Genomic DNA, 25,719 nt, shown 5'->3' with positions numbered 1-25,719 from the left:
CACCCAGCTCTGACGGCAGCGCCACCAACAGTAGCAGCACAGAAGTAAAGGTGGCAATACTGTGACACACACCCCCTCCCCCCCCCCACACACACACACTAACCTTGCAACCGCTCCTCCTCCCACACAACCCCTTTTTGGGTCAGGATCCCTACAGTTACAACACCATGAAATTTTAGATTTAAAATATCTGACAATGAAATTTGTCATTTTTAAAATCCTATGACCGTGAATTGACCAAAATGGACAGTGAATTTGGTAGGGCCCTACCTAGGAGGTCACCTACCACTAAACCAGGCCAAGGCTCCTGAACTTCAGCTACAGTGGAGGAGTACACAGTGCAATTCAGGAGAATGGTCGATCCTAAGATGCCTTTAACCCATCTTTGCAGTCCCCTAGTCTGAGTCCAGTTGTGCATCAGGCTGGTCCCCTAGCATAGGTCAGAGCAACTGGAAGGCTGCTCTAAATCATACTGGTTATCAATGTCTCCAAGACGTTTTTATAGCAGCTGTGGATCCCAAGTGCACAGGAAAGTCCCAGCCATGCCACCTATTCAGTAGCCAGTGGGGTAACTGCTAACACTGGCTGTACTCTATTCATAGGATTCCCCTAGGCAAGGTGATCTGCTTGTTACCAATTATAATGGCCACAGGCACCGTCTTCCTCCAGGCCCCGGAGATGCTCAACACCCCACTTCGACCCAGACCCAGGCCTCGCCCCTACCCGCCTCCTTCCCCCACCCCACCTGTTCCTCCCCCACCCCACCTGTTCCCACCCCACCGCCACCCCACCTCTTCCAACCTAATTCCATCCCCTTCCCCAAGTGCACCCCGTCCCCTGCTCCTCTCCCTCCCTCCCAGGGCCTCATGCACACTGCGGAACAGCTGATCGTGGCGGATGGGAGGCGCTGGAAGGCAGAGGAGTTGATCAGTGAGGCTGCCAGCGGGCAGGAGGCACTCGGGGGAGCTGGCTGCTGGTGGGTGCTAAGAGCCTACTAATTTTTTTCCATGGGTGCGCTAGCCCTGGAGCATCCACCAAGTCGGCACTTATGATAATGGCCTTACACCTGCGTTACACAGACAGTGCAACACTAAATGGCCTCTCACAAAGAAACTCTGGGCCCCAATTCTGAAAATTCATACATTTTAAATTTCTAATCTAAAAATTTCAATATAGTTCTGTAGCTGGGAGATCACCCCGCTCCAGCTCAGAAAGGGGTAAAAGCCGGCCCTTTTAGAGAGGGCTGGGGCTGAAAGCAGCCAAGGGAGGCTGAATGGGTAGGCAGCTCAGGTGTGGCCAAACCCAATTAGGGTCCAGCTGGCCCTGATAAAAGGGCTGGGAGCTAGACAGGGGGAGTCTCACTCCAGTGGTGGAGTGGGAAGGACCTGGCTGCTGGCTAGAACAGGGTCTCTCAAACAGAGCAGTGCCGGGGAAGGACAGACAGAGCTGGGGAACTCTGGCCAGACAAGTTCCCAGGCTGAGGCTGTACTAAAAGGGCCTGTGGTGGTACTGAGGCTGTAGTGGTGCAGCCAGGCCAGGAAAGGCAGCAGGTCCAAACCCCTGGCCAATGATGAGCGGCCATTTCAAACTACAGTTTTCCCCTGAGAAAAGGGGCTAGATGAAGACTAGCAGCTGGTCACTGAGGGAAGGTGGGCTTTGGGGAATTGGGATTCCCCAGGGAGGGGCGTATCCCTTAGCGTGGGGGGCACTGCTGAGGGGCCATATTCCAGAGAAGGGGCACTGCGGGCCAGGAGGGACGTGGGGCTAGAACTAAAGGGTGGTACTAGAGAAAGAAGCAGGCGGCAGTGAGGGAGACACTGGCCAGCAGGAGGCACTCCAAAGCTGGAAGAGCTAAATTCCCAGATCAACCAGCAGGAGGTGCTGCGCCGGTGAGTGCTCCACCATGCTACAGGTTCTCACTCTAATTTTGTTGTTTATTTTTCCCCCGTTGAATATTTTCTTTTACAAATCAACATATCCAACCTCTTATTTTTCAAGAAAATTCAAATGCAACCTTTTAACTAAAACAGAAACAAAAGGATGGTTACTGTAATTTTTAAGAGGCCCTTGATACCGAGGGACAAATGATGTTTTGTGCCTGTGTTAAGGGCCTATGTATTATGTCTACAACTGGAAGGTCATCTAAAAGGGGCTCCTGTGGTGGAGGCAGGACACAGGAGTCAGAGGCAAGTCAGATTGCGGTCATTTATTGAACAATATCCTTTATATTCTTTTGAATACCCTAGGTTACCATTCATAACTGTTGTTCTTCCATTCCATTCTAGGTGCGTGCATGCCCATGTGCACAGTCGGTGATCTTTGCCTTAGCAGTATCTGTAGAGTCGGCTGTGGCGCCCCCTTGAGTACCTTGCTAATGCGCTGGTATATCAGGCGCAGCCGAAACCTACGCCCTCTCAGTTCCTTCTTGCCAGCAACTCCGACAGAGGGGTAGGAAGGCAGGTAATGGGGTCGCCAGGGCTAGCATTAGATTTTCTGAGGCTGGGGCCAAACTCCGAGCTTCATCACCCAGGGCCAAAGCCCAAGCCCAATGGCTTCAGCCCCAGGTGGCAGGGCTCAAGTTACAGGCCCCCTGCCTGGGGCTGAAGCCCTTAGACTCAGGCTTTGGTTTGACCCCCGCAGCCCAGGGCAGTGGGGCTTGGATGGGCTCAGGCTTTGGTCCCCACTCCTGGAGTCATGTAGTAATTTTTGTTGTCAGAAGGGGGTCGCAGTGCAATGAAGTTTGAGAACCCCTGGTCTAGTGGCTTGAAGTACAGCTCCACCGAAGCCAGCATCGTCCTGGACCTGCTGGGTAAGTGCGGAATGGGACATGAATGTGTGGATGGACGACCAGGTGGCTGCCCTACAGATGTCCTGGATAGGCACCTGGGCTATGAAAGCTGTTGACGATGCTTGTGCCCTGGTTGAGTGGGTGGTGACAGTCGCTGGAAGTGGCACCTTCGGCTGACCATAGCAGCAGCAAATACAGGCCACGATTCAAGAAGAAATCCTTTGAGTGCACACTGGATGACCTTTCATCCTGTCGGCCACCGCAATGAACAATTGTGTCGACTTGTGAAATTGCTTGGTACTTTCAATGTAGAAGGCTAGCGCCCTCCTGACATCCAGTGAATGCAAACTACGCTCCTCCTCCGACTTATGTCACTTTGGAGGGAGGGGGGAAAGACAGGTAAGTAAACGTCCTGGCCCGTATGAAACTGCAAGACCATCTTGGGCAGGAAAGCTGGGTATGGCCACAGCTGAACCTTGTTTTTGTAAAAAACCATATAGGGTGGTTCCAAGGTAAATATCCTAATCTCAGAGACCCAGTGGGCAGATATTATTGCAACCAAGAACACAACCTTCCAGAAATGGAGAAGGAAAGAGCAGGAAGCCAGAGGCTTGAAGGGGGGCCCTGTGAGCCGTGACAGCACAAGATTCAGGTCCCACAGAGGGATGGGGTCCCTGACGAACAGGTAGAGGCACTCAAGGTTCTTGGGGAAACTGGCAGTCATGTCCTGGGAGAAAACCGACCTACCCTTGAGCCGCGAATGGAAAGCCGAGATAGTAGCCAAGTGGACCCTGATAGATGAAAAGGACAGGCCTTGGTGCTTGAGATGCAGAAGGTAGCCCAGGATTAACTGCAGCGAGGCCCACTCGAGCCGAACGCCTTTATCAGAGGTTCAACAAACAAACCACTTCCATTTGGCCAGGTAGGTCACTCTGGTGGACGGCTTTCTGCTGCCTAACAGGACCTGTTGGACGCTGTCTGAGCACTCCAGCTCCTGCTCCTCTGCATTAACCATGCAGCAACCAAGCCATCAGGTGCAGCACTGTCAGGTTCGGATGCAGAAAACTGCCATTGTTTTGGGACAGCAGGTCTGGCCTGAGCGGTAGCTATAACAGAGCAGCCACCGAGAGGTCCAGCAGCATGCCGAACCAGGTCCAAAATGGGTCTGAGGCCCCCTTTTGCTTTCGGGATTAGGAAGTAGCAGGAGTAGAATGTCTTTCCTTTCATGTCCCAAGGGACCTCCTCCATCACCCCCAGGTGCAGGAGGTTCTCGACCTCTCAGACGAGAAGTTGCTTGTGATAAGGGTCCCTGAAGAGGGACAGGGAAGGGGCTTGGGAGGAAAGGTCGGCCATGAACTGCAGGGTGTAAACTAAAGATATTACTTCAAGCACCCAATGGTCTGAGGTCAGCCGAGACCAGGCCGACCAGAACGGGGACAGGTGGTTAAGGAAAGAGTGGGAGGGTGGATCCTGGAAAGTGACTCGGGCACCATTCTCGAGTGCACCCTCCAAATGTCTGTTTCTAGCCTCCTTGGTTCGTGGAAAAAACAGGCTGAGCAGACGAATGGGAAGACAACAGGTGCTGCCGCATAGACTCCTCATCTCTACCCTTTCTCCTCTAGGTGCTCAGACGGGGAGGCCCCCAGGACCTAGACTGGGAAGGCGGAGGAGATGGAGGCTGGAACAGCTTCTTAGCCTGCTGAGGAGTATGAAGGCCCAAGGAGTGGAGGGTGGCACGGGGGCCTTCAAGGCCATGGAGCCTTGAGTCCGTGAGCTCAGAGAAGAGTCTGTAGCGTCTCTAAGCCATCTGGAGGGCCCCTCTCGCCACCGCTGTGCCTTCATCTACAAAAGCGGTGAACTCCTGGGCTTGGTCCTGTGGGAGGGCCTCCTTGAATTTGTAAGGGAGTCCCACATATTAAAATTGTACCTACCTAACAAGGCCTGGTGGTTAGACACCCAAAATTGCAGGCTGGACATCGAATAAACTTTTGTGCCAAACAAATCCAGTCTCTTAGCATCTTTAATTTTTTGGCGTGCCACTGACATGGCCCTGCCTGTCCCTTTCAATAACAATAGATATGACCAGCAATGCCGCTGGAGGGTGTACAAATATTCAAACCCTTTTGCAGGGACACAATACTTCTTTTCCGCCCTCTTAGAAGTAAGCAGAATGGAAGAGGCGGGTCTGCCACAATGATTTGGCAATCTTAAGTGGACAGGCAGCATGACCTGGGCTGGGGTGGAGGAGGATATAACATTAAAGAAGTCTGACTCCTCCGCAAACTCCTCAATATTTAAGTTCTAATTGGTAGCCACCCTTTTAAAGAGGACCTGGTGCCGCTTGAAGTTGTCAGGGGGGACTGCCTGTTTGGGAGGGACCCACCACCACTTCATCTGGAGACAATGACGACGACGATTTCACAGTCAGGGGAGCAGCAGGTTTCCCTTGCTTCTCTTGCACTGCCCCCACATCAGATTTGGTGCTGTGTTCCAACTCCGGGCCTGGAGGCAGCTTTTCCGAGGTGGCCATGGAAGACTGGTGGGAATATGGGACAGGTTTTATGGGCACGCCCCACGGGTTCTGGTATGACCATTGAGCTGCCACACTGCTGCAGATGCCACAATGGTCTCACTGGTCAGCGGCGAATCACCCCTCCTTGGTGAAGGGCTGAACTCCCGGTCTGACTCGGACCACTGCCGTACCAGCGACCATCAAGGCCTGAGTTTGCTGATTGACCTTAGCCAGCAATCAGTGAGACAAAGGTGAGGATCGGCGCCTGGCCGACGAGTGGTAACAGGGAGGTGATGTGATGGGGAGCAATCCCGCCCCGGTGGGAACCTATGTCTGGGAGACCGTCTAGGCGAAGGTGACCTGCACCATGGCAATCTTTGGTGGGAAGCTTGCCTATACCAGGGATACAGGGACCGGTGTCTCCAATCCTGTGTCCCATGCCTCATAGCGGGAGAGCACAGTGTTGGGGACCTGGGTCTTCTGACCAGAGACCAAGGGTATTGTGCCAGGGTCCTAGGCCGTGAAGATGGGGATCGACGTCTGCAATCCAGGGATCAAGGGTGTTCCACTGCCCTATGGGGCAGTCCCAGGACTGGCTTGTCCTTAGGTGTTGGGGTCTTAGCCGAGTCTGGCACCGCAACTGCAGTGCCAGTCAGCCTGCTTGTTCCTTAGCTGCTGGGGCCGCTTCGGGCAACAAGGGCCCTAGGAGAAGCCAGAGTCCCCTGCCGCTCCCAGGAGTCAGATCCCTGGCCTGGCTGGGGCGCGGGGGGGGGGGGGGGGGTCCAACCACAGCAGTACCCTCAACAGGTCCTCAAGGAATCAATCCTGAACCACTTAAAGGAGGGGAAAGTGATCAGGAACAGTCAGCATGGATTCACCAAGGGCAAGTCATGCCTGACTAACCTAATTGCCTTCTATGAGGAGATAACCGGCTCTGTGGATGAGGGGAAAGCAGTGGATGTGCAATTTCTGGACTTTAGCAAAGCTTTTGATACAGTCTCCCACAGTATTCTTGCCAGCAAGTTGAAGAAGTATGGGCTGGATGAATGGACAGTAAGGTGGATAAAAAACTGGCTAGATGGTCGGGCTCAACGGGTAGTGATCAATGGTTCCATGTCTAGTTGGCAGCCGGTATCAAGTGGAGTGCCCCAAGGGTCGGTGCTGGGGTCGGTTTTATTCAATATCTTCATTAACGATCTGGAGGATGGTGTGGACTGCACCCTTAGCAAGTTTGCAGATGACACTAAACTGGGAGGAGTGGTTGATACGCTGGAGGGTAGGGATAGGATACAGAGGGACCTAGACAAATTAGAGGATTGGGCCAAAAGAAACCTGATGAGGTTCAACAAGGACAAGTGCAGAGTCCTGCACTTAGGACGGAAGAATCCCATGCACTGCTATAGACTAGGGACCGAATGGCTGGGCAGCAGTTCTGCAGAAAAGGACCTAGGGGTTACGGTGGACAAAAAGCTGAATATGAGTCAACAGTGTGCCCTTGTTGCCAAGAAGGCTAATGGCATTTTGGGTTGTATAAGTAGGGGCATTTCCAGCAGATCGAGGGATGTGATCATTCCCCTCTACTCAGCACTGGTGAGGCCTCATTTGGAGTACTGTGTCCAGTTTTGGGCCCCACACTACAAGAAGGATGTGGATAAATTGGAGAGAGTCCAGCGGAGGGCAACAAAAATGATTAGGGGGATGGAGCACATGACTTATGAGGAGAGGCTGAGGGAACTGGGATTGTTTAGTCTGCAGAAGAGAAGAATGAGTGGGGATTTGATAGCTGCTTTCAACTACCTGAAAGGGGGTTCCAAAGAGGATGGATCTAGACTGGTCTCAGTGATAGAAGATGACAGAACAAGGAGTAATGGTCTCAAGTTGCAGAGGAGGAGGTTTAGGTTGGACATTAGGAAAAACTTTTTCACTAGTAGGGTGGTGAAGAACTGGAATGGGTTACCTAGGGAGGTGGTGGAATCTCCTTCCTTAGAGGTTTTTAAGGTCAGGCTTGACAAAGCCCTGGCTGGGATGATTTAGTGGGGTTTGGTCCTGCTTTGAGCAGGGGGTTGGACTAGATGACCTCCTGAGGTCCCTTCCAACCCTGAGATTCTATGATTCTATGATACCCCCATGATGCCTCAGGGCAGGCACATGGCCTGACTTAGGTCCTTTGCCCAAACCCCCTTTCCCTTCTGATGCCAGGGGGCTCTTCTTTTGCAGCTTTTTAGGCACTGGCGAGGGGGAACGGTGCTGGGCGGAGCCTGGTGCCGGCGATGCATTCTGCACCGATGCCAAGGTGCTCGGCCTGGGGTCCAAGCTGGAGGGCTCTGAGGCAGGATGAAGTGCAGCCTCCAGGAGGAGGGCCCTCAAGTGGATATCCCACTTCTTCTGGGTTCTAGGGCGAAAGCTTTTACAGATTCTGCACTTCTCCTTTCTATGGGACTCCCCTAATTACTTCAAACAGCACATTAGCGCGGCACTCAAGAGGGTGCCACAGCCAACGCTACAGATACTGCTAAGGCAAAAAACTGACAACCATACACATGGGCACGCACACACCTAGAATGGAATCGACATGAGGAGGCACTCAAAGAAGAAACAGATTTACTCCAGAACGCCTGCTCCACAAGGGTAGGCTATTCAGAGGAAAGTATTGTGTAGAGTTCAGTATTTTGAAAATTAAGAGACTATTGTGGTACACTGTGCTTCAAAGCAGCACCCTGGAACCCTCATGTTCACCAGTGTCAGAATTATGATATGCGGTGTACAAAGTCTGCCTTATGAGGTATCATTTTAAAAGTCTTGATCTGTTTAATAGGATATTAATGTTTGATTGTAAGTGCTGTCATTGTATGCGAAGTGTGTGTGTGAGAGAGAGAGAGAGAGAGAAATAGGTTGTGAGGTTAGGAACCTTTCAGGTACAACAATGGAAGCAGCCGGACGCTGCTGATGGCCCATTAAAGGAATCCACGCTCCCAAGGACTATCCCAGGAACTGTATACAATGGAGACTTCGCAGAGATCCCATGTAGACAATGGAGACTGCTTGATTCACAATCATAGCAAAGGATCTTTCCAGCAAGCTGGAAGAAACTATGAAAGAGGGGAAGTCACATCATCACTGGGCCTCACTCCCCCCACAACTCAACACCTTGAAACACATCTGGAGAACAAAGAGGTGGTCCCAGTCTGAAGGAGAGTCCCAGCCTATGTAGTGAAGATCTGTAACCCGCTTGTATTATCTATCAGGGTGAGACTGCTCGATTTAAATCCTGTTTTCTTTATAGCACTCAGATCGCGATTTTTATTTCTTAGATAAGCGTACAGATCAAAGTTGGTTATTACTTATAATCACTTAAAATCTCTCTCAGTAGCTAATACATCTGTTTTATATTTTATCTAAAACAGTGCATTGTGGTTGAAGTGCTTGGGAAATTTGCTCAGGTTGCAAAGGCTGGTGCATATCCTCTCCACTTTGAGGGAGGGGCAGACTGTGTAATAAACTTACACTGGTCAGGCTTCTGACCAGGGCAAGATGGTACAGCTCTGGGGTCCTAGGCTGGGGAAACTGGCTGAAGACTCTCTATTGCTGGTTCATGAGTGGCTGGGAGAAGCATTCATGTAACTCAGTTGGGTGTATCCCTGCCTGTGGATGGCTGTGTAAGTGCAGTACATGGAGTGGTTTGTAGCTTGTCACAACATACCAGTGTGAAATGGAGCCTTGGTTGGAAATCCAGAGGACTCAGCAGTGCCCCAATTCCAAGATGCACCCCGGGGAACCCATCACAATTGTATTGTGTTTTTCTTATTAAATTGGATTTATTCAGCTGTTTATCTAAAAGGGAAGTTTTAATAAGGGGCATGGATGGCAGAATTATTTTTTAAAAAAGTATCTATTGCATGTTGTGAGAGAGGATAGATACTACACCACCTCTTTCTTTACAGTCATAGAAGAGATTTCATATCCCTGTATCTGATCACTGAGAAACCAAAGAAAATATCAAGCAAGTCCAAGAGTAAGTTTGCACTTATCTCATAGTCAATGGAAACAAGTTATAAATAACCTCTGCTGAGTCTGACTTTGTGATGGCCATTTGAAGGGAAAGCAGGGCTGCTGCTCTGATCTGTTCATCCAGCTCATAACACACACAATAAGTCTAAACTTAAAAAACATACCATTATGTACGTCTTAAAATGCATTTCAGCAAGTAAATTAAAAAACATGTTTAAATAAAGCTACGCCGTCAATGGGTAAATTGATCTTACTAGTACACTGTGCACAGTCTATTTATACATCAATGTGTTACTTTTTCTTTTTCTGGTTTGCCTGTCCAAAAAAATCGAACACCCACACTAAGAATTACAGTTAAGTGTAATTCCAGTACAGCAACACACTAAGGAATGTTGTGAACTTCATTTTTTTTAAATGACTAATTTTTTAAAAGTAAATTTTGTGACAGAGCACCCTTTTGTCCTGTTCCCTTCTTTGGTTTATAAGGGTATTTTGGGTCAACCCAAAGGTGATACAATGCCACAAAAAAGATACTTGTTCACGCGCCACCTCCTCCCCTCCCTCCCTATTCACTCCCTTGCCTGCTGCCTCTTCAGTTTCAGCATTAGGTGTCGGTGCTGCAATAGTTACTACTATACAATCTCTTGCAGACTTTGGGCACAGGGTGCTCAAGGGAGAACCCACAAGATCAATGCAGGAGTATGGTGCAAATGACCAACAAAAAACCCAGTAAAAATGACTACACACAAAATCCTATCAAATGCAGAAAAAAAACCAGAAAAAAAAAAGAGACAAATAATAACTCCCTCCCCACTTCTAATCTCCTTCTGTTCCAGTAATCTTGAGGATTATTTTTAAACACTAGATATACAACGTTCAGAAGCAGAGGTGATTTTTAGATTAACAGTGTCCTTTTCTCTCTCTCAAAAAAAGGAAAAAGCAACACTTCAAGGAGAAGTCTCATAACCAGAGATGAGAGAACAAACATGTGACAGATGTGTAGGCACGTTGCTTGATGCACTACCAGAAGGCACTCAGATACTACCTGATAAGCATGGTATCAAAACCTATATAGAACAGAACAATCATATTTATAGTGAGGTGAAGCCTGAGAAGACATACTCACCCTTTCCCAACCAATGATCTGCTCCCCGCTTTTAGTGTTACAATTAACTGAGAGTGAGAAGAAGTGGTTAGGAAAAAATGAAACACCCATGCTGCCCTTTTCCCTTGGGAACCATTCCAAGGGAAAAGGGCAGCAGGGAAGACAGTACAAATATGTGAACAGGAAAAAAATACCTAGGAGTAAATAGGAGGCTAACACACACACACACACACACACACACACACACACACACACACAATTTACCCCCATCTATACATGCTGTGTTTTGCATGGTGATTTACTTAACATATTCCAATGTGCTATCATTCATCTCATCCAAAGCTTCAAGACCCATTCGGGTGGCTTTGCCTCCAGGAATTACACAATTATTCACTGCAGTTTTCCATAAGAACTGAACATTTCTGCATGTGACATTATAGGTAGATGTTAGGGCATAGTCTCTTACTGAGGGCACAAATATAGCTATAAACAAATACACTCTAAAATGGTATTATATGAAACCTTAATATGGCAGACAGACAGTGTAGTCTGACCCTACTTAACAGAAGTCATATGAGAAGCTAGCAATTCTTTACTGTTACCTGCAGAAAGACTGTGTGCATTTGGGAAGTGAATAATAGGATTCTGCCAATAACTAAATGCTGAGGAAGAAAAGTATGTTGTTTGTTGAGCACTACATCTTTCCAAAGGATCGTAGATTTTATCTGCCTGCACGGTGGATAAAAATCAATGATTTAAAAAAAAATCAAAAAGAAGATTGGACTTTTTTTTTTATTTAAATCAGATTTTTTGGATAAAATGTTTTTTGAGGAAAAAACCTATCTAAAGATAGTTTTAATTAAGATCCATGATGAGATATCTTTGAGCTATAATGTAATAGGGACTACAAATTCTAATTCTATAGTATGAGACAATATATTCCTGTAATGTTTAGCGACCCAATCTTATGGGGTTCCAGGGGCTTCTATATAGATTATTTAGGTTAAACTTTCTATCTACCCAATGGGACTCAGTGCTCAGTCTAGAAGATACCATCAGAGATGCTTAGTTTTGCAGTTCTCAAACTGTGGATATGTCTCTCCCAGAGATTTTTGCTGTTAACATGCATGTTATGTTTTTAAATAAATAATATATAGAGGTGAGAAATAACAGACCTCAACCCTATTGTCCCTCTGCAAATTTGTGTACACAAAGTCAATCTCTTACCTCTCTCTCTAAAAGTGCAAAGTTTCAAAAAGTTCAATTAATAGAAGATTGTTGGGGGTGGAATAGATATAGACAAGGAGAAGAAATCTGGAGATAAATGTGAGAAGGGAGGGACAGGCAGTAGAAACAAAACTGAAACTGTTTGAGCAGCATATTCCAGGAGTCTCGAGGTCTTTCTGAGTGTAGCCTTCATTGATTTGAGATCTACCACACCTTTCTCTTACTAGAAGGGAAACCTATAATGGCAGCAGGTCGTAAAAGAGACCCAGTTTGGGAATATTTTAATGAAGTTCCTCTATGTATGGGTAAGACAGGCATGCGTGTAAAATGTAAACAGCGCAACAAAGAAATGAAAGGCCTGGTTGCTCGAATGAAACAACATTATGAGAAGTGTTCCTTCTCAGAAGGAAGTACGTTGAAGAGGATGAAAGGAACATGCCTGAACATGCAGGATCTTCAGGTTAGTAAACTTTTTTATTTCATACTTCTTTCTTAAGACTGCCTGTCTTCCTTCTGGACTATTCTTGAATTATCACGTTTGAGCAAAAAAAATATAGTACCATAGAGTAACAACTATCATTTTAGATTCAGATGTGATAAAAAATAAATAGATGAAATAGGCAGATCTTCCTTTTACAATGTCACCTTTAATGTAGTGCTGAGTATCAGTGAATACAATGAGTAATACTAAATGAACAGTATGGTAATAATAATTAAATAACTGCATTGACTTATTTTGTTTAGGAGAATCCATCCTCAACATACAGGATTCTGAAGACTATCCACTTTCAAGATCACCATCATTTTCTATTGTTTCAGAGTTATCTGCCAATTATAGTGTTTCAGTCACATCATGTATGTCACATAGCCACAGTACATCACCTGTAGCAAAAATTTAAAAAAAATCTCCATCATCCAGAAACAACCATAGATAAGTTTGTGATAAGAATCAGATTACAAAGAGAGGTAATTGATGAAAAAATTGCCAGGTTTGTTTATGCAACAAACTCTCCTTTCCATATGATAATGAAGTATGGGTTCTGCAATTGACCATATACCCAGCTTTAGCTAAAGGGAAGATATCACAAAATCCTATATCCTGATGAGCCATTCTAGAGAGAGAAAAACATGTTTATAGTGGAACAAATTCTTCCCAGGCATGGTTGGCAATTTTAAAGAAAGCACAACATGGTCTGTGCTATAATGTACATTTGGAAGTAATTTTAGGGGCACTCTTAAAATGTAAAGAAGCTAAAGACACAAAAGAACAGCAGCATCCTCTAATCCCATGAACAATTTTCTTTTGCAACGCCTATGTTGTTTACTTGGAAAGCTACCTAAAAATTAATACTGTGATTACTTTTACCAGGAACCCTTGAAATTCATTCACTGAATGTGTAGCCATCTTCTGGGACCAACCCAAAAGTCTACAAACGGTAATGATTAAAGAAATATGTAGGAAAAATCCATCCCTAATATTTCTGGCCAAACCAAGTAATCTTGCCTCAACTATAATTTGACTGGTCTCAGTTAAGTGGTGGGAGACCCATAAAAGAGTACTGAGGACGACACCAATAAGTAATATAAAGATCTGAGAATACCTCAAAAGCAAATGAAACATTGATTTTTCAAAGAAACTGCATTTTAGAAGGCACAGAGGATTTAAAGAGACTGTTGGGGTGGAAAAAGCTCTCATATGACAAGAGATTAAAGAGAACAGGATTGATTACCCTTCAAATAATGAGACAAATAAGAGGGGACATGATAAAAGTATATAAAATAGTTGATGGTCTACAAGACCAGGAGAGTCAGTTCTCTGTCTCATATCACATGAGCAAGGGAGATATTCAATGAAATTTAAAGTTGATAAACTCAAAAATTGATAAAAAGGAAACATTTTTCACACAATACAAAATTAGTCTGTGGAATTCATTATCACAGGATGATGTTGGGACCAAAAACTTACAATCAAGATTCAAAAAGAGGAAAGTGACAATTATATGGATAACAAGTATACCCCCAAGCAGTAATAGTTACTGATAATTAAAGGTACTGGAAGGGAGAGAGGGTTGGGTTTTTTATGTTTCAGGATTGAAGACAATCTTTATTATAATCTCTAAAAGTATCAGAGTGATAGCTATGTTAGTCTGTATCCACGAAAACAAGGAGGAGTCCGGTGGCACCTTAAACACTAACAGATTCATTTGGGCACAAGCTTTCATGGGTAAAGCTTATGCCCAAATAAATCTGTTAACCTCTAAAAGATTACTCCACATTTGCTCACTGTGAGGGTTCTTGCATCTTCCTCTGAAGCATCTGGTGCTGACCACTGTTGGAGACAGGATACTGGAGGAAATGGACCACAGTTCTACTACTATGTAACAAGTTCTAAATGGGAGATGGGAACTCTCTCTCTCTCTCTCTCTCTCTGATGACTAAAATTTGTAGGGTTTTTTTATTAAAGTTGCTCTTTTGCCTCAAGAGTCATCAATTCCACAGCACAGTACTCTTTAAAAATAATGCTAAAACTCTTCAATGGTAAACAAATTAGCAACACGGAGGCAGGCAGGCACTATCGGTTTTTATACTCACACCTCATGCCCTGCCTGCAGTTTTGGTTTTGTTTGGGGTTTTTTTGGTAAAAAATGCAAAATGATGACTAGACCCATGATCCATGTGTGTTTTCAGCATTCTATTATTGGTCTACAGTGGTATTCTCATTGCTGTGGATCTACAATACAATATTAAGGCAGCATCAGTTTAACATCCCCTTGTCTAGGAGACTTCTGTTAAGAGAACGGACTCAAAATTTCTACGATCTTGTTAGAAAAATTGAAGGCTGAACTAAGCTTTTCCAGGAAAGGTCAGCCAATTGCTTCAACAAATACAAATAAAACTCTCATAGCAATGGGAAGATTTAGTGGCCTTAATGCTCGTGCTATTCTTACAGCTAAATCTTCCTCCCATTTAAGTTGATGGGATTTCTGTCACTGACAATCTGGAGTGGGCTCAGGCCCCAAGGCTGCTTCCTCTTCTACCTTCAAAAATGCCTTCAAAAATAATCTTGTGATTAAACATTTGAACATAGAAAGCTTGCCAAATGCTTGCATATTTACTACAATCGGAAAAATACAGACATGTATGCAAATCTATAGAGCTTGATTTTCAGTGATTTCTTCCATTTTTGCAGGCAGTTTTGCACCTGCAAATAGCTGCGGCTGCATCAGTTTTTCTGCATTAATAGTAGTAATGAGACATCTAGCTACCTGTTTGTATCTGTAAGTCAGTTAGACATTCTCTGATATTTGCACCGTCAATTACAGGAAAGGCCAGGACAAACTTTTCAGACAATCTGCTATTTTGGAGACAAATCTGTCTGGAAAAAATCGAAATCTACTAGAAGGAAAGAAGTGAAGATGAAACAGACACTGCATTAAGGATAAACACAGAAAGGCTAACATGATTTCAGTTCTAGACTATGTCGGACTAAATGGATAGCCATTTGGAAAAGAGCTGTGCCAACGAACTCAGAGACCAATTAAAAGGTCTGATATTTCTTCCACTGAAGTCAAGTCCAAAGCTCCCAGGTTTCATTGAGAGCAGGATTAGATCCTATGTCTTCTGAGCAGCCTTAAGACTGTTTCAAACTACTCACAATCTTTAAACAACATTAAGATGGTCTTTTTTCACCAGGCTCTTTCTAGTCTCAATATAGAAATTCTTGATTATTGTAAGAAAACAATCAAGGTGTTCTGCCACTGCTCCATTATTTTTTCCTGTAGTTAATTTTCAGGATAGAAACTAAACAGTTTTAAAAATTGCTTTAGTTCCCTCCATTCACGCCAGCGACAAAATATTAGAGTGTTGACTATTTTGATGTTACCATACTTTTGTTTATGGCTGGAGGAGCAGATGTACGGACAAGACACGGGCAATAAACAAAAATTCACTGAAGCCAGTGACCTTTTCCTGACTTTTACTAAAAATATCCATGAAAAAAAATGGGGAGAGGAGGGTCTAGCACCCTGCTCCCTACCTGCAGCAGCTGGGATCTGCAGAGACCCCCATTGCTCAGTGACTGGGAGCTGCGGTGGTCCCGGTCCCACCCGGTGAGCTACGGGGGTCCCACCCCTGGTCCCACCTGGGGAGCTGTGGAAGAGGGGCCCTCCCACCACCGCCAGCAACTGGAGAGCTGCAGGGGGGGGCACCCCTGCCAGCAGTGGTGGCTGGGCAGCTCAAGGGTCCCCACTGTGGCTAGGAGCTATAGGAGTCCCTCCAGCCCCGCAATGGCTGAGCAGCTCTGGGGTCCCACTGCTGGTGGTGGCTGGGCGCTGTGGATGGGGGTGGGAGCTGCCAGCGGCGGCAGTTGGGCAGCTCAGGGATTCCCATCGGCAGCGGCAGCCAGTCAATTGTGGGGGGCCCCCCTCGATATCACAGAGATCTCAGGAAATCATGGATTCCATCACCTCTGTGACATAACTGTAGCCTTACTCATCAGCACGGTATCCAAGCACCTTATTCCAAGTAGTTTATGCTACACAAAAATACATAACCCTTTCTTTTATGCTCAACATCCCACCAGGGAACACCTCAGAAATCTGTTTCTACAAGCACAGTATTTTCCCAAAATTAGAAAAAAAAATCACTAAAAAAGAATCACATGATGAACATGAACTGTTCAATGCACAATATATGTGGGGGAGAAACGAAGAGACAGACCCACAATCTACATTCTAGTTCTAAATGAAGTCAAACCCTCTGGTCACCAGTACAGAAACATTTTAGATAGTCATCTTGCTAAAATTAGTTCAAAAAATGAGATATGTTCATTCTGGTCTAGTGACATTAATAATTAGAAGAATTCTTGCGCTATAGGAAAAAAAGAGCCATTTTGCGCAATTCTTGTGTTACCTAAGAGTAGCAGCAAATCTCTAACATAGCAATTGTAATGGCATTTGGCCCACATCCAATCTACAAGGGTGAAATCTGAAACTTAGCACAGGGTAGCAATTTTAGAAGCCAGAGAAAGAGCTTTACATCATCACTCAGGAAACAGAGGAGGTAACGGGCTCCTGATACACTTCAGGTTAAGGGCAGAAGAAAGGACACAAATGACTCTTGATAAATTGAAGCAATGTGCTTTGCATTCGATAAAATTCTTCTAAATTCTGAGAAATTAGTCTCACTTTAAAATCAACAGAAAATAGCATAACTGAAATGGTGAAATATAGAGCAGGTGTAAAAACACAAACTTGTTTGGTGAGAATTCTGAATACTGAACATACAAAATAGTCTTTTTAAAAACATATATAGTTAACATTTTTATTGTGGTATTTTATCTACTTTTGTTTTTACTCATAAGTAAGTTATTGCATAAAAATTATGCCAAACTTTACACATATAGAATCACAGAGCTGGAAGGGACCTTGAGAGGTCTTCTAGTCCAGTCCCTTGCACTCATGGCAGGACCAAGTATTATCTGGACCATCCTTGACAGGTGTTTGTCTAACCCACTCTTAAAAATCTCCAATGAGAGAGATTCCACAACCTCCCCAATCAATTTATTCCATTGCTTAACCACCCTGACAGTTAGGAAGCTTTTCCTAATGTCCAACCTAAACAACCCTTGCTGCAATTTAAGCCAATTGTTTCTTGTCCTATCTTCAGAGGTTAAAGAGAACAAATTTTTCTCCCTCCTCCTTGTAACAACTTTTAATGTACTTGAAAACTGTTATGTCCCCTCAGTTTTCTCTTTCCCAGATTAAACAAACCCAATTTTTTGAATCTTCCCTCATAGGTCATGTTTTCCAGACCTTTATTCATTTTTGTCGCTCTTCTCTGGATTCTCTCCAATTTGTCCACATCTTTCCTGAAACGTGGCACCCAGAACTGGACACAATATTCCAGTTGAGGCCTAATCAGTATGGAGAAGAGAGGAAGAATTATTTCTTGTGTCTTGTTTACAACACTTCTGCTAATGCAGGGGTTCTCAAACTGGGGGTTGGGACCTCTCAGAGGGTCACAAGACTATTACATGGGGGTCGCGAGCTGTCAGCCTGCACCCCAAACCTTGTTTTGCCTCCAGCATTTATAATGATGTTAAATATATAAAAATATATTTTTAACTTAAAAAGAGGGGGTTGCATTCAGAGGCTTGCTATGTGAAAGGGGTCACCAGTACAAAACTTTGAGAACCAGAGTGCTAATGCATCCCAGAATAATGTCTGCTTTTTTTGCAACAGTGTTACACTGTTGATTCTTACTTAGCTTGTGGTCTACTATGACCCCCAGATTCCTTTCTGCAGTACTCCTTCCTAGGCAGTCATTTCCCATTTTGTATTTGTGCAACTGATTGTTCCTCCATAAGTGGAGTACTTTGTAAATAGGGTGAAATTCAATAAGGACAAATACTTCAGACCATTTCGTCCATATAATTTTGCATAAGGGGAGAGCAGGACAGCAGCAGCTCCTGGTGCTAGCCTCACAGTACAGCACAAGTGGGGAAAGTGACCTGGATTCAGGGAGCACCTGACATTTTTCTTCACTCCCCCTCTTACAGCCCCATCGGGGGGCACAGGCAAGCACTATCTGAGTCATCACTTCCCTCACTTCCCCACAATCCTCAGCCGGGAGGAAGCAGGGAGAAATCTGGACACCCCCCATGCATCGCCTCTGAGTTTGCAGTGCTCCCCTGCCAGCCAGGAGCAGTTCTTAACACTACACCAGCAGCGCACACCTCTGCACTGCTACACGGCACCCCCCTGACCAAAGCGCCCTGGGCAGTCCCCTGCAGGACCCACCCCTAATGCCAGCCCTGATTCTAGGATGTATTTAATCAGGCCCTGGTGACTTGAAGACATCTAACTTGTCTAAGTAATTTTTAGCTTGCTCTTTCCCTATTTTAGCCTTTGATCCTGCCTCGTTTTCACTGGCATTCATCAAGTTAGATGTCCAACTGCTACTAAACTTTTTGGTGAAACTGAAACAAAAAAAAGTCGTTTAGCACTTCTGTGATTTCCACATTTTCTGTTATTGTTACATGCACAGAGTATAAGCATTAAACTGCTGATAATTTATACAATTTTCTGCAGAGGAGAAAGCAAACAAATACAGGCGGTTTTGTAAACCTATTACATCGGTATGTAAATCCAATTTAAAGTCTAGTTTGTTAACATAAAAAAATTACGATATTAAGAATTTCAGTAGCATGGACACAATATAGGCAATACATGTTGCTGTGCATTCTGTAAGTGTTTCAGTAGCATGGGTTTGGGATGCTCTTGTTATTCATAGAATATCAGGAAGGGACTTAAGGAGGTCATCTAGTCCAGCCCCCTGTTTGTGAAGATTGTGAAGAACTTCAAAAAGATCTCACAAAACTAAGTGATTGGGCAACAAAATGGCAAATGAAATTTAATGTGGATAAATGTAAAGTAATGCACATTGGAAAAAATAACCCCAACTATACATACAACATGATGGGGGCTAATTTAGCTACAACGAGTCAGGAAAAAGATCTTGGAGTTATCGTGGATAGTTCTCTGAAGATGTCCACGCAGTGTGCAGAGGCGGTCAAAAAAGCAAACAGGATGTTAGGAATCATTAAAAAGGGGATAGAGAATAAGACTGAGAATATATTATTGCCCTTATATAAATCCATGGTACGCCCACATCTCGAATACTGTGTACAGATGTGGTCTCCTCACCTCAAAAAAGATTTTCTAGCGCTAGAAAAGGTTCAGAAAAGAGCAACTAAAATGATTAGGGGTTTAGAGAGGGTCCCATATGAGGAAAGATTAAAGAGGCTAGGACTCTTCAGTTTGGAAAAGAGGAGACTAAGGGGGGACATGATAGAGGTATATAAAATCACGAGTGATGTTGAGAAAGTGGATAAGGAAAAGTTATTTACTTATTCCCATAATACAAGAACTAGGGGTCACCAAATGAAATTAATAGGCAGCAGGTTTAAAACAAATAAAAGGAAGTTCTTCTTCACGCAGCGCACAGTCAACTTGTGGAACTCCTTACCTGAGGAGGTTGTGAAGGCTAGGACTATAACAATGTTTAAAAGGGGACTGGATAAATTCATGGTGGCTAAGTCCATAAATGGCTATTAGCCAGGATGGGTAAGAATGGTGTCCCTAGCCTCTGTTCGTCAGAGGATGGAGATGGATGGCAGGAGAGAGATCACTTGATCATTGCCTGTTAGGTTCACTCCCTCAGGGGCACCTGGCATTGGCCACTGTCGGTAGACAGATACTGGGCTAGATGGACCTTTGGTCTGACCCGGTACGGCCTTTCTTATGTTCTTATGTTCAAAGCAGGACCAATCCCAAACTAAATCTCAGCCAGGGCTTTGTCAAGCCTGACCGTAGAAACCTCTAAAGGAAGGAGATTCCATGAGTAGTGAGCCAGCAGTGAAAGTTATGCAGATCATCTCAAACAAATGTTGTGAAAACCCTCATGCCAAAGCCCAGTCTGTCATTTAATATGTGTTTATACAGGGCCTAGCACAAACAGGCTCTGACCTGGTTGAGGCCTTTAGGCTCTACTGCAATATTAATGTTAAAAAGCAGTGTTCATGTATTCTGTAACACATCACTATTGCTGAAAAGCTATTTTACAAATGTTAAATGTTTTGTTTTTTAAATATTATTGGGACTATTTCTTGTATCCTTCCACCTGTAAGATGTCATCACCTTTGGAATCCCAGCAGCAGTTCTAGATAAAATATTTGACATCTGTAATCCTCTTTTGGCCATGGTACATGGTAGTCCTGCTACTTCCTGCTTTCCAGCATCATTATGGAAATTAAACTACGCAGTCAACTGTCCCACATAGATTATTGACTTGTAAGTTCCTCAATGTACAATTAATGTGTGTGAATGGACAACACAAGTCACCTTGACCACAATTCTAACTAAGCAATAGAAACAGTCAATCTGCCAGCTAATCTGCAGAGTTGGTACAGAAGTAGGTTTCATAGAAAGACCTGAATGTGAAGATTGCTGCTTTGCAGATCAGCTCAAGAAGGGTATTCTGGGCCTTATGGCAGCATGAGGAAAAGGCAGAGGTGGTCCTAGGAGGAATGGACAAGCAGAGTACTGAGGCTAGCATAACTGATGGAGTTGAAAAAGAGTAGAGGAGGTAATATAGTAAGAGAATGTTGAATGTTCTTCCCACATTACAGGGACAAGGAACATCTAGTCCTACAGAAGCCATCAATCACCACACTAATGAGGTATCTGGAAGCTATATTAGACAATACATTGCAAACATTTATAGATAATCCAAGCGAGCACCATAAAAAGTGCTATTCTGTGTTTTATTCATGAGTGTCTTTCCCTCTAAAAGTAACACGAACCAAAAGAAGAAACTTGTGGTGTTTTTCCACACAACAGACTATGGCTATGTCTATACTACCACTTTTGTCAGTAAAAAACTTTTGTTGGTCAGGGGTGTGAAAACATACACCCCTGAATGACATAAATTTCACTGACAGAAGCACTCATGTGGCTAGCGCTACGTCAGCAGGAGACTCTCCCGCCGACACAGCAACCCCTCTCATTGGGAATAGTTTACATATTGAAGAGGGTCACAACTGCTTGTTCCTTCTCAGGACCTGCTTCTATTGACCTTACTTACAATTCCCATTGTCTTCAATGGCAGTTTGGCCCAAGTTAAGGACTACAGGATCAGGTCAATATAGACTTGAAAATAATCTCTTTTACTATTAAACTTTCCATTCTCAATCTGAGAAACATCAATTTCCTTCCCTTACCCTGCCTCCTTTATTCCCATTGCAATAAGAGCCAACAAAACTAGTTTGTTTACGTTCTTGTTTGGGCAACGTCACCCACGTATATGCCAAACTCTGGGCCTAATCCGTTTCCTGTGTTCATTCACTCACAAGCAAACATTTGCTCCCTTTTCCAATTGCCATCCTAAACTTTGCTATCTGAAAATAATTACATTTAAAGGTTTGCTTTTTGACGCTTTGTACTGGCAAATGCATGTATCAGAATCTGGTCCAATATCACCGAGGCCGTTAATTTCAAATAGGAAAGGGTGCTTGTGGAATCTAATAATAATATTAGTTTATATGAAAAAATAATTTAAAAAAAAAGCAGAAATTTTAAATTCCAGAGAGCTAGAATTTCTGTATATGAACTTATTTCACATGTTCTTTCAAACAATTTCCTGCATGCTGACAAAGGTGCTGCCTAGTCTAACTACTTTTCTGCAGAACACTTGCTTGGAGTAGACAGTACCAGACTTGACTGAAAATGAACATGGTCTTAGAAGCAAGATGGAAATGGGGGGGAGGGGGAACGAGGAAGTCATACCCGTTTCTGTGCACCAATATTCAAATTCTTCATAGCACATCAGGTATCAAGTTTTATTCTTGCATTCAGAAACCAAAACACTGCTGGACGTAATGGCACCAATTCTCCCCTACATCTGAGCATAGTTGATGCACAGAGGAATCCCTAACTTACCCCACTAGTATAAGGTTCCTTAAGAATCTTAATTTAATTGAACATCAGGTGTATGTAGTAGATCATCACTGTACCTTGTCCCACTCATTTCCCACTTCCACCCGCCTCCTCCTTCCCCTTTTGCTAGGGATAGGAGGGCAGGGCCTGGTGCAAGAGGTAGTAGGGTTGTCTCTGCCAGTTTTAAACTAGCAGAGAGCAACTCTGTACAGGGTGAATTCTCCACTGGTCATCTTCTTCACTCTAAGGCTTTATGCCACTTACCAGTTGCAAAGCAACCTTAGTAGGCTAGAGAATTAATTGCATTGCATTTATTTTCAGGTTAAAGTTGTATAGTAACAAAAAAAACACACCAATATCATGCTAAGACAGCAATAACAGTAGAAAATTCCACTTGTTAGCCCTACAAACTCAACAACTGTTTCCTCTTAGGTGATCTGACAAGTTCGGAGCACTGTTAACTTCCATACAAAGAACTTGGACACACAAGTGTTGAGACTTCCCCACTCACATCAACCAGCCAGCTGCATCATCTTACTAAGGTTACTAAGCTATAGTGCTAAGGATACACTAGTAACAAAAATATTTTGTAAATAAACCAATGACCTTTAATTTTCAGGGCCATCACTAAGCTTGTAGCAAAATATAATACGAGTCTGTGGACAGGTCCTAGTGATCTACTGTAGAGCACAAATAATCCTATTTTGGAAAAATTAACACATCTGTTAAATATCCAGATAATTAAGACAGGCAATGCTGAGTAACTCAGACTGGAGTAACTTTACTTTGACAAGGTAGGTGAAGTAATATCTTTTATTGGACCAACTTCTGTTCTCTTTTAAGCTCTGTGTGGCTCCAAAGCTTGTTTCTCTCACCAGCAGAAGTTGGCCCAATAAAAGATATTACCTCACCCACCTTCTCTCTCTCTAATATCCTGGAATCAACATAGCTACAACAACACTGCATTATCATATTTATTAGCAATCACAGGACTTCATTTTCCAGCATCCTTTTACCATTAATAATTAGTACAAATAATTTAAGGTCATGCACTTTAAGATCTCACCCACACAAGTGCCCTCTATATCCTTAATGGGATATAAGGATTTTCCCCACTGTAACTATTAAACATCCTTCTGAACTGGTCAACAATTCTCCATAAGCCATCTGAAGTGTCACCTCTGAGCACATTCCTGCTCACTAAGATATTCCTATTCCATTGCCTCCACTAGAAACTGAATACACTACCCCCTCCTCCCAGTCTGTGGACAGAGACCAGGATCGCAAAGTAAAAACTGATCTGCATGGATCAGTGAGTGCAGGGCACTACCTCAAGAACAGAGGGCCAGCCCAATATTCTTATCACTATTTTATACCTTTTTAATAACTAAGATTAGTATTAGATTTTTGTCATGCAATGAGTGACAGTCTACCTGCTCACAAAATGCTTTCCTATGTGCTATCTCCTGTGTAACAAACGCCCTAAGTTTTGCTTTGATAAGGAGTAAGCACGTCTTGGTGCCATTCTGTATAATATTTTTAACTGTTGCCAAGAAAGTACAATACAAAAATGAGAAGCTTCTTTTCTGAACTCCAGTCCAAAACAAAATAAGCAGGTTGGGCTACAAAGAAATTTTTAATTTCCAGCCAGCCTATTTTCCCTCTAATTGTAGTAATCTATAACAGAATCGTAAAAGCTTGCAGTCTCCAAACCAGAAATCAATATGACATGCAGTCAGAGAAGACACCTCCCTCACCTAGTGTGTGACCAGGCTGCACTCTCTGGTCTTTGCTTTAGTTTCAACAACTTTCTTTTCCCCCTGGGAATTTCAATCTATGGTAAGGTACTCCACTTTCTTCCATCTCTTTAACTGGACTTCTTTTGAGATCCCATTTTTAAATCAATGAATTCAGAAGTGCTGACATATCGTATGAATAATGCATGGCTAGAGAATGGGTTTAAGTAACTGATGACCATTACTTAGACCCAGGCTATCAATTTAACTTTTAAAACAATAGGGAGCCTGATCATGCAAGTTCCGGTACTCTTAACTCCCCCCAGTCATGCAGCAGCTCATGATAGGCCCAAAAGTTCTTAAAAATTCATTACTTTCAAATTGAGAAGTAATGAAAGATGTTCCCTAGCTCATCCTCTTAATTTTTAAGCAATATTGTTACTCCTTTCCTGAGAACATTCCAGTCCCCAGTATATTTACAGACTAAGCTGCATGTAGAAGAAATCTAGAAGTAGTTAGTAAACTATTCAAGAAGGACAGGCAGGGCAGAAAAGGTGGGGGAGTTGCATTGTATGTGAGAGAGCAGTATGACTGCTCAGAGCTCCAGTATGAAACTGCAGAAAAACCTGAGAGTCCACGAGACCAGGGGGATGAGGTGGACGAGGCTTTCTTCTGGAAACTAGCAGAAGTTACTAGATCACAGGCTCTGGTTCTCATGGGAGACTTCAATCACCCTGATATCTGCTGGGGGAGCAATACAGTGGTGCACAGACAATCCAGGAAGTTTTTGGAAAGTGTAGGGGACAATTTCCTGGTCCAAGTGCTGGAGGAACCAACTAGGGGCAGCGCTCTTCTTGACCTGCTGCTCACAAACAGAGAAGAGAGTTAGTAGGGGAAGCAAAAGTGGATGGGAACCTGGGAGGCAGTGACCATGAGATGGTCGAGTTCAGGATCGTGACACAAGGAAGAAAGGAGAGCAGCAGAATACAGACCCTGGACTTCAGAAAAGCAGACTGACTCCCTCAGGAAGCTGATGGGCAGGATCCCCTGGGAAAACATGAGGGGAAAAGGAGTCCAGGAGAGCTGGCTGTATTTTAAAGAATCCTTATTGAGGTTGCAGGAAAAAACCATCCCGATGTGTAGGAAGAATAGTAAATATGGCAGGTGACCAGCTTGGTTTAACAGTGTAATCCTTGCTGATCTTAAACACAAAAAAGAAGCTTACAAGAAGTGGAAGCTTGGACAAATGACCAGGGAGGAGTATAAAAATATTGCTCAGGCATGCAGGAGTGAAATCAGGGAGGCCAAATCACACTTGGAGTTGCAGCTAGCAAGAGATGTTAAGAGTAACAAGAAGGGTTTCTTCAGGTATGTTAGCAACAAGAAGAAAGTCAAGGAAAGTGTGGGCCCCTTCCTGAATGAGGGAGACAACCTAGTGACAGAGGATATGGAAAAAGCTAATGTACTCAATGCTTTTTTTGCCTCTGTCTTCACAAACAAGGTCAGCTCCCAGACTGCTGCACTGCACAGCACAGTATGGGGAGAAGGTGACCAGCCCTCTGTGGAGAAAGAAGTGGTTCAGGACTATTTAGAAAAACTGGACAAGCACAAGTCCATGGGGCCGAATGTGCTGCATCCAAGGGTGCTAAAGGAGTTGGCGGATGTGATTGCAGAGCCATTGGCCATTAACTTTGAAAACTCATGGCGAACGGGAGAGGTCCCAGATGACTGGAAAAAGGCTAAAGGAGGAGGATCCGGGGAACTACAGGCCAGTCAGCCTCACCTCAGTCCCTGGAAAAATCATGGAGCAGGTCCTCAAGGAATCAATTCTGAAGCACTTAGAGGAG

At 44.2% G+C, this 25,719-nt stretch overlaps 1 protein-coding gene and 1 long non-coding RNA gene across 7 annotated transcripts in view; one reads left to right on the top strand and one right to left on the bottom strand.

Moving 5' to 3' along the window:
• CEP85L (centrosomal protein 85 like) overlaps positions 1-25,719 on the bottom strand; it is a 219,976-nt gene that overhangs the window by 105,282 nt on the left and 88,975 nt on the right. The window lies entirely within an intron of this gene.
• LOC120402289 lies at positions 1,271-4,790 on the top strand. Its single transcript, XR_005597112.1, has 2 exons — positions 1,271-1,889; positions 4,411-4,790. It is a non-coding gene; the product is annotated as an uncharacterized LOC120402289 (long non-coding RNA).

The sequence above is a fragment of the Mauremys reevesii genome, linkage group 3, assembly GCF_016161935.1.
Source record: "Mauremys reevesii isolate NIE-2019 linkage group 3, ASM1616193v1, whole genome shotgun sequence".
Lineage (NCBI taxonomy): Eukaryota > Metazoa > Chordata > Testudines > Geoemydidae > Mauremys > Mauremys reevesii.
Note: the sequence above shows the minus strand (reverse complement) of the source record. Positions and strands in the feature narration are given on the sequence as shown.